Source organism: Amblyomma americanum, chromosome 3, assembly GCF_052857255.1.
Source record: "Amblyomma americanum isolate KBUSLIRL-KWMA chromosome 3, ASM5285725v1, whole genome shotgun sequence".
In the NCBI taxonomy this organism is placed as follows: domain Eukaryota; kingdom Metazoa; phylum Arthropoda; class Arachnida; order Ixodida; family Ixodidae; genus Amblyomma; species Amblyomma americanum.
Genome location: NC_135499.1, coordinates 878,370 through 891,525, shown reverse-complemented (window position 1 = coordinate 891,525; position 13,156 = coordinate 878,370). Strand labels below are relative to the sequence as shown.

The window sequence follows — 13,156 nt, the reverse complement described above, 5'->3', positions numbered from 1 at the left end:
TGTGCCTGGCTGTGGAGCTTTACGTATAAAAGCCCTGAGGGTATGCGCATTGGTAGTGAGGTGCTCCATGGGTGAAGAAGCTGACGGAGAGCGCGTGTTCTGCGCGCGCCATATTTATTGGCTACGGGAAGCTGCACCGTTCCGCACGTGCTGCACTTGTGCCTGGCTGTGGAGCTTTACGTATAAAAGCTCTGATGGTATGCGCATTGGTAGCGAGGTGCTCCATGGGTGAATTAGCTGACTGAGAGCGCGTGTTCTGCGCACGCCATCTTTTTCGGCTACGAGAGCATGCACCGTTCCGCACGTGCTGCAGTTGTGCCTGGCTGTGGAGCTTTACGTATAAAAGCCCTGAGGGTATGCGCATTGGTAGTGAGGTGCTCCATGGGTGAAGAAGCTGACGGAGAGCGCGTGTTCTGCGCGCGCCGTATTTATTGGCTACGAGAAGCTGCACCGTTCCGCACGTGCTGCAGTTGTGCCTGGCTGTGGAGCTTTACGTATAAAAGCCCTGAGGGTATGCGCATTGGTAGTGAGGTGCTCCATGGGTGAAGAAGCTGACGGAGAGCCCATGTTCGGCGCGGGGCATCTTTATCGGCTACGAGAAGCTGCACCGTTGCGCACGTGCTGCATTATTGCCTGGCTGTGGAGCTTTACGTATAAAGCCCGGAAGGTATGCGCATTGGTAGTGAGGTGCTCCATGGGTGAAGAAGCTGACGGAGAGCGCGTGTTCTGCGCGCGCCATATTTATTGGCTACGAAAAGCTGCACCGTTCCGCACGTGCCGCAGTTGTGCCTGGCTGTGGAGCTTTACGTATAAAAGCCCTGAGGGTATGCGCATTGGTAGTGAGGTGCTCCATGGGTGAAGAAGCTGAAGGAGAGCGCGTGTTCTGCGCGCGCCATATTTATTGGCTACGAGAAGCTGCACCGTTCCGCACGTGCTGCAGTTGTGCCTGGCTGTGGAGCTTTACGTATAAAAGCCCTGAGGGTATGCGCATTGGTAGTGAGGTGCTCCATGGGTGAAGAAGCTGACGGAGAGCCCATGTTCGGCGCGGGGCATCTTTATCGGCTACGAGAAGCTGCACCGTTGCGCACGTGCTGCATTATTGCCTGGCTGTGGAGCTTTACGTATAAAGCCCGGAAGGTATGCGCATTGGTAGTGAGGTGCTCCATGGGTGAAGAAGCTGACGGAGAGCGCGTGTTCTGCGCGCGCCATATTAATTGGCTACGAGAAGCTGCACCGTTCCGCACGTGCTGCAGTTGTGCCTGGCTGTGGAGCTTTACGTATAAAAGCCCTGAGGGTATGCGCATTGGTAGTGAGGTGCTCCATGGGTGAAGAAGCTGAAGGAGAGCGCGTGTTCTGCGCGCGCCATATTTATTGGCTACGAGAAGCTGCACCGTTCCGCACGTGCTGCAGTTGTGCCTGGCTGTGGAGCTTTACGTATAAAAGCCCTGAGGGTATGCGCATTGGTAGTGAGGTGCTCCATGGGTGAAGAAGCTGACGGAGAGCGCGTGTTCTGCGCGCGCCATATTAATTGGCTACGAGAAGCTGCACCGTTCCGCACGTGCTGCAGCTGTGCCTGGCTGTGGAGCTTTACGTATAAAAGCCCTGAGGGTATGCGCATTGGTAGTGAGGTGCTCCATGGGTGAAGGAGCTGACGGAGAGCGCGTGTTCTGCGCGCGCCATATTTATTGGCTACGAGAAGCTGCACCGTTCCGCACGTGCTGCAGTTGTGCCTGGCTGTGGAGCTTTACGTATAAAAGCCCTGAGGGTATGCGCATTGGTAGTGAGGTGCTCCATGGATGAAGAAGCTGACGGAGAGCGCGTGTTCTGCGCGCGCCATATTTATTGGCTACGAGAAGCTGCACCGTTCCGCACGTGCTGCAGTTGTGCCTGGCTGTGGAGCTTTACGTATAAAAGCCCTGAGGGTATGCGCATTGGTAGTGAGGTGCTCCATGGGTGAAGAAGCTGACGGAGAGCGCGTGTTCTGCGCGCGCCATATTTATTGGCTACGAGAAGCTGCACCGTTCCGCACGTGCTGCAGTTGTGCCTGGCTGTGGAGCTTTACGTATAAAACCCCTGAGGATATGCGCATTGGTAGTGAGGTGCTCCATGGGTGAAGAAGCTGAAGGAGAGCGCGTGTTCTGCGCGCGGCATCTTCATCGGCTACGAGAAGCTGCACCGTTCCGCACGTGCTGCAGTTGTGCCTGGCTGTGGAGCTTTACGTATAAAACCCCTGAGGGTATGCGCATTGGTAGTGAGGTGCTCCATGGGTGAAGAAGCTGACGGAGAGCGCGTGTTCTGCGCGCGCCATATTTATTGGCTACGAGAAGCTGCACCGTTCCGCACGTGCTGCAGTTGTGCCTGGCTGTGGAGCTTTACGTATAAAACCCCTGAGGATATGCGCATTGGTAGTGAGGTGCTCCATGGGTGAAGAAGCTGACGGAGAGCGCGTGTTCTGCGCGCGCCATATTTATTGGCTACGAGAAGCTGCACCGTTCCGCACGTGCTGCAGTTGTGCCTGGCTGTGGAGCTTTACGTATAAAAGCCCTGAGGGTATGCGCATTGGTAGTGAGGTGCTCCATGTGTGAAGAAGCTGACGGAGAGCGCGTGTTCTGCGCGCGCCATATTAATTGGCTACGAGAAGCTGCACCGTTCCGCACGTGCTGCACTTGTGCCTGGCTGTGGAGCTTTACGTATAAAAGCCCTCAGGGTATTCGCTTTGGTAGTGAGGTGCTCCGTGGGTGAAGAAGCTGACGGAGAGCGCGTGTTCTGCGCGCGCCATATTTATTGGCTACGAGAAGCTGCACCGTTCCGCACGTGCTGCAGTTGTGCCTGGCTGTGGAGCTTTACGTATAAAAGCGCTGAGGGTATGCGCATTGTAAGTGAGGTGCTCCATGAGTGAAGAAGCTGACTGAGAGCGCGTGTTCTGCGCGCGCCATATTTATTGGCTACGAGAAGCTGCACCATTCCGCACGGGCTGCAGTTGTGCCTGGCTGTGTAGCTTTACGTATAAAAGCTCTGAGGGTATGCGCATTGGTAGTGAGATGCTCCATGGGTGAAGAAGCTGACGGAGAGCGCGTGTTCTGCGCGCGCCATATTTATTGGCTACGAGAAGCTGCACCGTTCCGCACGGGCTGCAGTTGTGCCTGGCTGTGCAGCTTTACGTATAAAAGCCCTGAGGGTATGCGTATTGGTAGTGAGGTGCTCCATGGGTGATAAAGCTGACGGAGAGCGCGTGTTCTGCGCACGCCATATTTATTGGCTACGAGAAGCTGCACCGTTCCGCACGTGCTGCAGTTGTGCCTGGCTGTGGAGCTTTACGTATAAAAGCCCTCAGGGTATGCGCATTGGTAGTGAGGTGCTCCATGGGTGAAGAAGCTGACGGCGACCGCGTGTTCTGCGCGCGCCATATTTATTGGCTAGGAGAAGCTGCACCGTTCCGCCCGTGCTGCAGTTGTGCCTGGCTGTGGAGCTTTACGTATAAAAGCCCTCAGGGTATGCGCATTGGTAGTGATGTGCTCCATGGGTGAAGAATCTGACGGAGAGCGCGTGTTCCGCGCGCGGCATCTTCATCGGCTACGAGAAGCTGCACCGTTCCGCACGTGCTGCAGTTGTGCCTGGCTGTGGAGCTTTACGTATAAAAGCCCTCAGGGTATGCGCATTGGTAGTGATGTGCTCCATGGGTGAAGAAGCTGACGGCGACCGCGTGTTCTTCGCGCGCCATATTTATTGGCTACGAGAAGCTGCACCGTTCCGCACGTGCTGCAGTTGTGCCTGGCTGTGGAGCTTTACGTATAAAACCCCTGAGGGTATGCGCATTGGTAGTGAGGTGCTCCATGGGTGAAGAAGCTGACAGAGAGCGCGTGTTCCACGCGCGGCATCTTCATCGGCTACGAGAAGCTGCACCGTTCCGCACGTGCTGCACTTGTGCCTGGCTGTGGAGCTTTATGTATAAAAGCGCTGAGGGTATGCGCATTGGTAGTGAGGTGCTCCATGGGTGAAGAAGCTGACAGAGAGCGCGTGTTCCACGCGCGGCATCTTCATCGGCTACGAGAAGCTGCACCGTTCCGCACGTGCTGCACTTGTGCCTGGCTGTGGAGCTTTATGTATAAAAGCGCTGAGGGTATGCGCATAGGTAGTGAGGTGCTCCATGGGTGAAGAAGCTCACAGAGAGCGCGTGTTCCACGCGCGGCATCTTCATCGGCTACGAGAAGCTGCACCGTTCCGCACGTGCTGCACTTGTGCCTGGCTGTGGAGCTTTATGTATAAAAGCGCTGAGGGTATGCGCATTGGTAGTGAGGTGCTCCATGGGTGAAGAAGCTCACAGAGAGCGCGTGTTCCACGCGCGGCATCTTCATCGGCTACGAGAAGCTGCACCGTTCCGCACGTGCTGCACCTGTGCCTGGCTGTGGATCTTTATGTATAAAAGCCCTGAGGGTATGCGCATTGGTAGTGAGGTGCTCCATGGGTGAAGAAGCTGACGGAGAGCGCGTGTTCTGCGCGCGCCATATTTATTGGCTACGAGAAACTGCACCGTTCCGGACGTGTTGCAGTTGTGCCTGGCTGTGAAGATTTACGTTTAAAAGCCCTGAGGGTATGCACCTTGTTAGTGAGACGCTCCATGGTTAAGAAAGGAAGGAAATCGAGAGGGCTTCTCTTCTAGGGGGTGTTGGCCCACCGGATATTAATGAAATGGATGTATGGACGGACGGACGGACGGACGGACGGACGGACGGACGGGTGGGTGGATGGACGGGTGGGTGGGTGGGTGGGTGGGTGGATGGATGGATGGATGGATGGATGGATGGATGGATGGATGGATGGATGGATGGATGGATGGATGGATGGATGGATGGATGGATGGATGGATGGACGGACGGACGGACGGAGACAGACGGACGGACGGAGACAGACGGATGGATTGGTGCGTGGATAGGTGGATGGACAGGGTGATGGCATTTCAATCAATCATTCAATCAATTTATTTTTCGCATGGAAAAATACAGCGAAAAAAAGGTGACTGAAGAAAAAGCCGCTTTGTTGCGGCTTGACTAAGCTCCAGTCACCCATCACCGATTAGCAGCGACGAACAATGCTCTTATGTAAAAAAATACACAGCAGAAAGAGAGAGAGAAAAAAGAGAAGCATACATCAGAAAATACTGGAACTGAAAAACAATACAAAAAACAGCAAAAAGCAAACAAACAAACAAGGCATATTACATTAGTGCAATATGTAGTGGTAGCAGCATACAAAATTTATATGAACAGCTCGGTAATACGTTTAAGGGATAGTTTTTCAATGTCTATTTGTGAAGCATCCGAATAGTGATTTAATATTGTTGGTAACGTATGTTGAGTCATCATTTTACCGTAATTAGTTCGTGATGATGGAACTAGCCAAGGTGATTGATGACGAAAGCAGTAGTTAATCAAAGGTCTTTTTAGTTGCGCTAAATCAAAAAATACATCTAAGGTACCTGCATTGGCCCTTTTGTATGAGCAGAGTAATATTTGCACATACATGTCTTGCGCCTTAATGATCTTGTGCTTGGGAAAAAATGGTGCTGTGTGTTCTGAGAACGACACGTTTTCAACTGCTCGGAGGGCTCGTTTCTGTAGTACGGTAATTTTCTGCAAATTCGTTAGAGTGGTGTTGCCCCACAACAAAACACAATAACACAGGTTGGAATGAAATAAAGCATAATAAATCACGCGTTTTACTTTAGTTGGAAGGAAATGGCGGCACCGGTTTATCATTCCTACAGCCCTGCATAATTTTGATGAAAGATAGTTAACATGATTATTCCATGACATATGTCCCGAAAAAATCACCCCAAGTGATTTAACACATTTTTCTATTTCTACTACATACGGTCCCAAAACAACGGTCTTCGGAACATCAACTGATGAGCCACGAGCCCGAAATAGCACGCATTTCGTTTTCGATTCGTTCAGAATCAATTACTTGTTTTTGCACCAATCTTTCAGATTACAACAAAAAGTCCGTGCTTTACTTTCAATTTCTGCCATGTCCTTCCCAGAGAAAAAAACGGTACAATCGTCCGCGTAAATAATGAACTCGCATTCTTCGTCTAGTTTTACGATGTCGTTTATGTAGTATAGAAACAAAATGGGCCCAAGGATACTTCCTTGAGGAACCCCTGATTCTATACGTCTGAGCCGCGATTTCTGATTACTTATGTCAGTGAATTGTAATCGGCCTTCAAGATATGAGTGCATCAGTTTTTGAGCAGTTCCTATAAACCCATATATTTCAAGTTTATCCAGCAAAATTGTGTGATTCACGCAGTCGAAGCCCTTACAAAAATCTAGATATAGTCCAAGAACTAATAATTTATCTTCAAACTTCTTTAATATCATTTCTTTTTGCGCCAACAACGCTCTTTCTATTGTACGGTTCTTTCTAAAGCCAAATTGGTATCTGGTTATGAGTTGGTGTTTCTGGGAATAGTTATCAATGCGTATTTTGATCGCCTTCTCAAGGCCCTTCGAGAAAACTGGTAGTATGGAAACTGGCCGGTAGTTGCCAAAAGTATTTTTGTCACCATGTTTGTGGATTGCGATTACCCTTGCGATTTGCATATTATTGGGAAAAATACCTGTGGAAAGTGAGCAGTTGTAGATATGGGCTAGTACAGGGGCAATTATATCAATGACGTGTTTAACCGGTCTTATTTCAATGTCGTTAGCATCGCGACTGTGGCTGTTTTTAAGGGCGTGAAAAAGGGAAGTAACCTCAAAGGCGCATGTGGGCTGGAGAAAAATAGACTGTAGTAAAGGTGAAATGCACAATGCCGCTTCAGGAGAAGGATTTGAGCTGCCTATTTCGATGAAGAAGTCATTGAATTTATTTGCAAGGCTTGCGCCAGTGACTTCTGTACCATTCAATACAATGCAGGCATTGTTGGTAATTGCCTTTTGCCTATTTAGAACCTTATTAAGGTTTTTCCACATCATATCACTTTTGTGATGGCAGCAATTCTCAAATATTTGTTTGTAGTAGTTTTCTCTTGAATTTTTTATGGATTTACTTAATTTGTTCCTAAAGACTTTGTATTCGCGTAACTTCCGCTCATCACGAGAGTGTATGAAAGTTTGATACATTTTATTTTTATTTTTGACACGAATGAGTTTTAGGTCTCTGGTAATCCATGGTTTACGCGACTTTTTATGTACACGGTGTGTTTTTATCGGGAAAGATGCGTAATAGTGTGTTTTAAACATGTTTAAAAATGCATCATATGATTCGTTGGCGTCCCTAAGGAAGAATATTACGCTCCAATTTTCAGATGAAATGTTTTGTGTGAAAGTTTCCATCGTGTGATAAGATACTTCGCGGTGCGTGACTTCAAGCTTCGTGTGTCTCTGATATGGCAAATGCTGTTTCGAAAGTAAAATGATAGGTAAATGGTCACTGATGTCAGAGCTAAGGACGTTAGTTATGATGGAATCGTCGGATGCATTTGTAATAAACATGTCAATCAAGGAACATGTCGCGGGTGTAACACGAGTGGGAGCTGCTATACAGTTGCGATAGTTATGGCACTCTAAAATCATTGACAGCTTTCTAGCAGCGTTTGAAGTTTTCAAAATGTCAATATTTAGATCACCGCCGATAGTCAGTACATATCCATTCATATTTGCAAAAGACAGTACGTCGTCCAAGAAATTTAGAAAAGCCGCCACATTTCCGTGGGGGGGTCTGTACAGAACAGCGAGAATATTCTTTCCCTTCAGGATGCACAACATTTCGTAATCGATATTCACTGTAATATATTCGGATACGATGTTAAAACCGAGGTTTAATGGGTGTATAGCAACCCCGCCTCCTCTACTCTTTTCTGTTCAAGAAGAAATAATTGTAGTCGGGTAACACTAAATGCTCTGAGTCATCACTATCCCAGGTTTCCGTGAACATCAGTACGTCGAACTTTGTGCCACATGATTCCAACAGGAGCAGTATGTCATCCCATTTTGGTCGGACAGATCTAGCGTTTAGATGAAATATTTTGAACCACTTGACGGCTTGGTTATTTTGAACTGTTTTTTGGAGATCTTCAGGAAGAATCGCCATGACTAAGCAACTAAAGCTTATACAGAAGCTTACGACGAAAGTTCAGAGACGTCATTGATAGCACATATCTTGTCGAGGTCGCTCTCATGTTTGACTGAAATCACCGCTGACGTTTCATTGTGACGGGCAAAGATTTGTCCATTTCTTACGCACACAAATCGCCAGCTGTGCTTACGCTTGCGGGCAGTGGCTGTTCCTAGAAGTTTCTTGAGGTAAGGACATAGGTGTTCATTAACATATATGGGCAGCTCGTTTTGGGAACCAAAATGCTCCTCATCGGAAGCATGTTGCTCAGGCCAAGAGTAGAATTTGTGATTTTTTGCTTTTTTGCCTTTTCCAGGATCTTGTCACGCTTTTCTCGTCTTTGGAACTGGACGACAATGTTCGAGCTGTTTTTGTCCTTCGTTGCTACCCTGTGGCATGCGTCAATGTCCGTGCGGGCGATTGTCTCTCCTATCACGTTACCAATTTTTTCCAAGATCTCAGGAATGCTTTCATTTGGGTCCTGCAGCACACCTTTAATTTCTAAATTCCTGTTTCGTGTGTATTGCTTCGATTTCACTAAGCTGGTTTGGGAATCATTTAGCTCCTTTTCCACGGCCTGCAATCTTTGCTTCAGCTTTTCATTTTCCTTCTTCAGTGTGCTGTTTTCTATTACAGTAGTTCTAAGAAGTTTGTTTGCTTCATCAAGCCCTTTACTACAAAAGTCCAGGCTTGCATTGATGTCTTCAAGCTCAGTGCGCAAGGTGCGTTCATCTGAGCGGAAGTTTCTTTCCATTTTTTCTCTGTGCGACTTCAACTCTGCTTTTGGTTCACCTCTCAATTCGTTAAAAAGCTTGGCGATTTCCTTTGCCATTTTATGTAGGGCAAACAAAAAAGTTTTTAAGAAACTAAGTACTAAGGAGTGACTAAAAACTTACTAGGCAAAAAGAATAAAAAAAATCACTCATGCATTGGCAGCAGTGACGGCGATAGCAACAGCAAAGCGGGGGAAAAAAGAAGAAAAAAAGAAAATGCTCTAACCTGCGATATGCGAAAGATTTTGTTTAGCTGCCGTTCGCACAGCCGTCACCGCTGCCATGAACGCGTCATTGCCACCATGATCAGCTCTTTTTAACCTCGCCATTTTCTTTAAGTAAGCCTTCCTACTCTTCTAACCTCATGTCACCTCACTGCTTTTAAGCCACCAATCTTTCAATCGCTTTTTGCTAATTTTCACCGCAGATTTATTTACATGAGCATTGTTATCTCTCAACCGTACGGCCTCAAGAAGAGTGACTGTGCCGGCCTCGACATCGGGATGGATTCCATCACATTTTAGTGTGAGTTGGTCTATTGTTTCTACTGATTTACCACACGCAGCACATGTGTCATCTTCTTCGTTAAGTTTCTTTTTGTAGCTGCGCGTTCTAAGACATCCTTTCTGATCTGCCTTTTTCAGTATTGGTATAGTTCTGCACTGCTTGTATTCCATTGAATCTGTCCAATTTTTACCTTCCGCGTTTTTACCCTGTCGTTTAATGCTCTGTCTTTCTCCGTCCTCGTGTCGTGCATACTATACTGGCTATAGCTTCCTATTTCTTTTCCGCCAATGTGAGTCAACGCTCGTTCTGCATAGGTTGAAAAGGGGTTTAATAGCCCTGAAAAAGAGGCACTGAACGGGGTTCTTCTAGGAGTCGGCGGTTGTTCTAGAGCTAACCAGCAGCGCGCGCTCAGAGATAGCACTGCCGCTACCGCGTTGACACATCTTCGTCGTTACTATTGCCCCCGGGGACGAAAGGAGCCATCCTGGCGAATCAGGGCGTAGCGCGGATGAAGGGTCCATGGTAAGGCTCCAGACGACTTATATGCACCGCTTCACGGCCACGACGGTGAAGCTCAGAGGATGGTGTCAGAGGTTCGACTACATAGTTCGCAGGAGAAGGTTGAGACAGAACACGGTAAGGTCCGTGATATTTGTCTTGGAATTTGGACGACAGGACAGGAGAGCCAGCAGGGATCCAGAGCCAAACAAGTGAGCCGGTGGGAAGGGGTACGCGGGTTTTACCACCGGAATCTCGGCGCTCTTTTTGCCGGTTCTGTTCATCGGACGTCAGGCAACGGGCGAGCTTGCGGCATTCCTCGGCATACTTGTAAATTTCAAAAGCAGTCGCGCATTCGGATGCGTCATGATGGTAGGGAAAATGGTGTCAAGAATACTTGTAGGTTCGCGGCCGTAAAGAAGAAAGAACGGAGAATATCCGATGGTGGACTGGATGGCGGTATTATATGCGTAGGTGACGAACGGAAGGATGAGGTCCCAGTTGGATGGTCGTGACTGATATACATGGTGAGCATGGCACCGAGAGTGTCCGGTTAAACCGTTCGGTGAGGTTGTGAGTGTCCGGTTAAACCGTTCGGTGAGGTTGTGAGTGTCCTGTTAAACCGTTCGGTGAGGCCGTTGGTCTGATGATGGTATGCTGTGCAGGTTCTGTGGCAACCGCGCGAAGCTTTGCCGGATCGCAAGGATGCCCGCTTTGGTTACGACATGGCCGGTATGGTCAGTTGGTGAGCTCGGAAGTGGCATTGCTTCAAATTTAATTGCAGGCCGGCGGCGGTGGCGATATCCGCTTCGTGGTTACGGAACCAGAGATTTGCGACATCAGCCAGGTAAAAGATGACATTAAGTTTCATGGCGTCATCCCAGCGGTTGTGCGTGCTGACTCTTTCGTAGGAAGCCAGCCAGTCCTCGATGCGAGAGCCGCCGAGACCACTGAAGACAGCCGGGCCCCGTTGTAGAGGCGTGCCGGAGCAGACAGGCGGAGCAGGCGGCTGCTCGGGATCCAGGGGGGTGTTTTTCGGCATTTCTCATGTTACAGTGCCGCAGCGCAGCTCCGGGACTGGATCAGGGGAAACCTCCACCACTTGCAAAGAAGTTTAATAGCCCTGAGAAAGCCAGGCACTGAACGGGGTTCTTCTAGGCTTCGGCGTTGGTTCTAGTACTAGCCAGCAGCGCGCGCTCAGCGATAGCACTGCCGCTACCACGTCGACACATCTTCGTCGTTACAAGGTATATAAATACCTTAGCTGCCAACCTGTTATCGTCCAATTTCCCCAGGCGTTCTTCGTATAGTATTTTACTCTGAGCTTCCCGTGCTTCGAACGATGCCCAGCCCAAAGCCCCCTGTACTGCTTCGTTTGTGGTGAAATCTAAGGTTCGACGAAATCTCGTCTGGTCGGGTGAATACATTGGCGAAAATAACGAAGCGCCGACCAAAAGGTGTTGTCAAGATGGAAGGACGTTTCGAATTCCACACGGAAGTCTTGTTCACGGAATAACGAAGCGCCGACCAAAATTCCGTGAACAAGACTTCCGTGTGGAAGTCGAAACGTCCTTCCATCTTGACAACACCTTCTGGTCGGCGCTTCGTTATTTTCGCCAATGTATTCACCCGACCAGACGAGATTTCGTCGAACCTTAGATTTCATCATGCTACGACGGTCGTATGGCCAGAATAAAGAGTGAACAAGACTTCTGTGTGGAAGTCGAAACGTCCTTCCATCTTGACAACACTTTTTGGTCGGCGCTTCGTTATTTTCGCCAATTCGTTTGTGGTTTTCTCTTGGGTACCAAGTGCTAATCTCTCAACACCTCTCTGATTTACTTCGAGCGAACTCTCTAGGGTTTTGACAGTACCACGTTAGTTTTCTTGGTTTTCTCTTCGCTGCCGCTACACTGATTGGCTGGGCTTGGTCACGTGGACAGTTTGCTGCATAATTGGTTTACGTTGGCTCGCGTCCCGCATCGTCCGCGCCGGGCGCGGCTGCTTCAAGCCGCTCTCGTCCACTTATTGCAAAGTTCGCGTACGCTCTACGCCTGCGGTACGAGAGGCGAGGATGCTCGGGGTTGAGCTTTTGGCTGTAGATCTCGGGCAAAACTTAAAGCCCTCGATTCCGCGCTCCCACGCGGCAAAATCACAGAAGCACGACGTGCCGCTTACCCCCCTCGTAGTTTGGGTTCCTCGCGTGCGTAATATGCGGTTGTGCAAAGTAGATTGTAAACTTTCTTCTATTGATGAGATCACTAAAGGTTGAGTGTCTGTAAATAAAACCTGGCAAAAGCTTAAAAAGACATTAAGTGCTTTCTCTTTCTTTTTTTCTTCTGGCATACGCACATTTAATTTTTTCTTCAGCCACTTTATCTGTTTTAATGCGTCGAAATGAAAATATAATCGTCCTGGTGGTTGATCGTTTTTTATAAGTAAAGTGATCGATACTGGGAGCATGGTGGCTTTAGTTCTTGAATGCGTATCTAATACGCATGTGATAAGCTCTTTGCCAACGCGTCATCAACCCGCCCGGCTAAGTTATGGTTATAAATGGTACTAAGCCGTCTTGTTTCATGAGTACAAAAGAGATGAAGGCCCAACATACGTTTGTATTCATTATGAATACGTTTCTGTACGCGCGCGAGTCACCATCTGCTGACGCTCCTCAAGCTGCAAGTAGCAGACGACGCGCCCATCCCGAAGCGACCGCAGCACCACCGCCTAGGCGGCAACCGTTCGGGTCCGCTCTGCTCCCTGGCGCGCCGCCGCAGTTTTCCAACCGCCGTTATCTCAAACGTTGGCCACGCTGACCTCGCGCATTAGCTGGCGTATTGCAGCTATCACTACAAAAAAGCTGCGGTGGTCTGAGGCAGAGGCCAGCGGAACTGATTTTTTAGCGCCTCCTTGGGTTCGGATCCCGCTCCCCCAGCCATGAAGTTTTTTTTTTCTTTAGTGTCTTTCCCTAGTGCGATGCCGCCTTTTCGCTGCAGTGAGACTCTTATCATCTCGCTTTAAAACATTATTCTGGGCACTCAAAAATTAAGCGGGTCGTTAAAATGCAGCATTTGGACCGAATAATGGTAATCACTAACTCCCCGATTCTGGAGTGAACGATTCCTGTGGCTGCCATTTTAGTGCCCTAGCGCTTCCACTCCATGGAAAAGTGATTGTCTGTCTGTCCGAAGCCAGCTTCTAGCATGTGGGCCGCCTTGGTCACGTGAGGTTGTGATGTCATCACAAGCTGCCCACCATAT

General features: G+C 49.0%; 1 protein-coding gene and 1 long non-coding RNA gene across 3 annotated transcripts in view; both read left to right on the top strand.

The window, feature by feature from the left end:
* The window catches only part of LOC144124408 (alkaline phosphatase-like), a 231,017-nt gene that overhangs the window by 194,682 nt on the left and 23,179 nt on the right, over window positions 1-13,156 (top strand). The gene's annotated exons all lie outside the window — the stretch shown is intronic.
* LOC144124409 (uncharacterized) lies at window positions 8,044-11,239 on the top strand. Of its 2 annotated transcripts, XR_013313155.1 has the most exons (4): window positions 8,044-9,416; window positions 10,562-10,628; window positions 10,681-10,743; window positions 10,808-11,239. It is a non-coding gene; the product is annotated as an uncharacterized LOC144124409 (long non-coding RNA). The 2 variants fall into 2 exon arrangements; XR_013313156.1 differs by lacking the exon at window positions 10,562-10,628.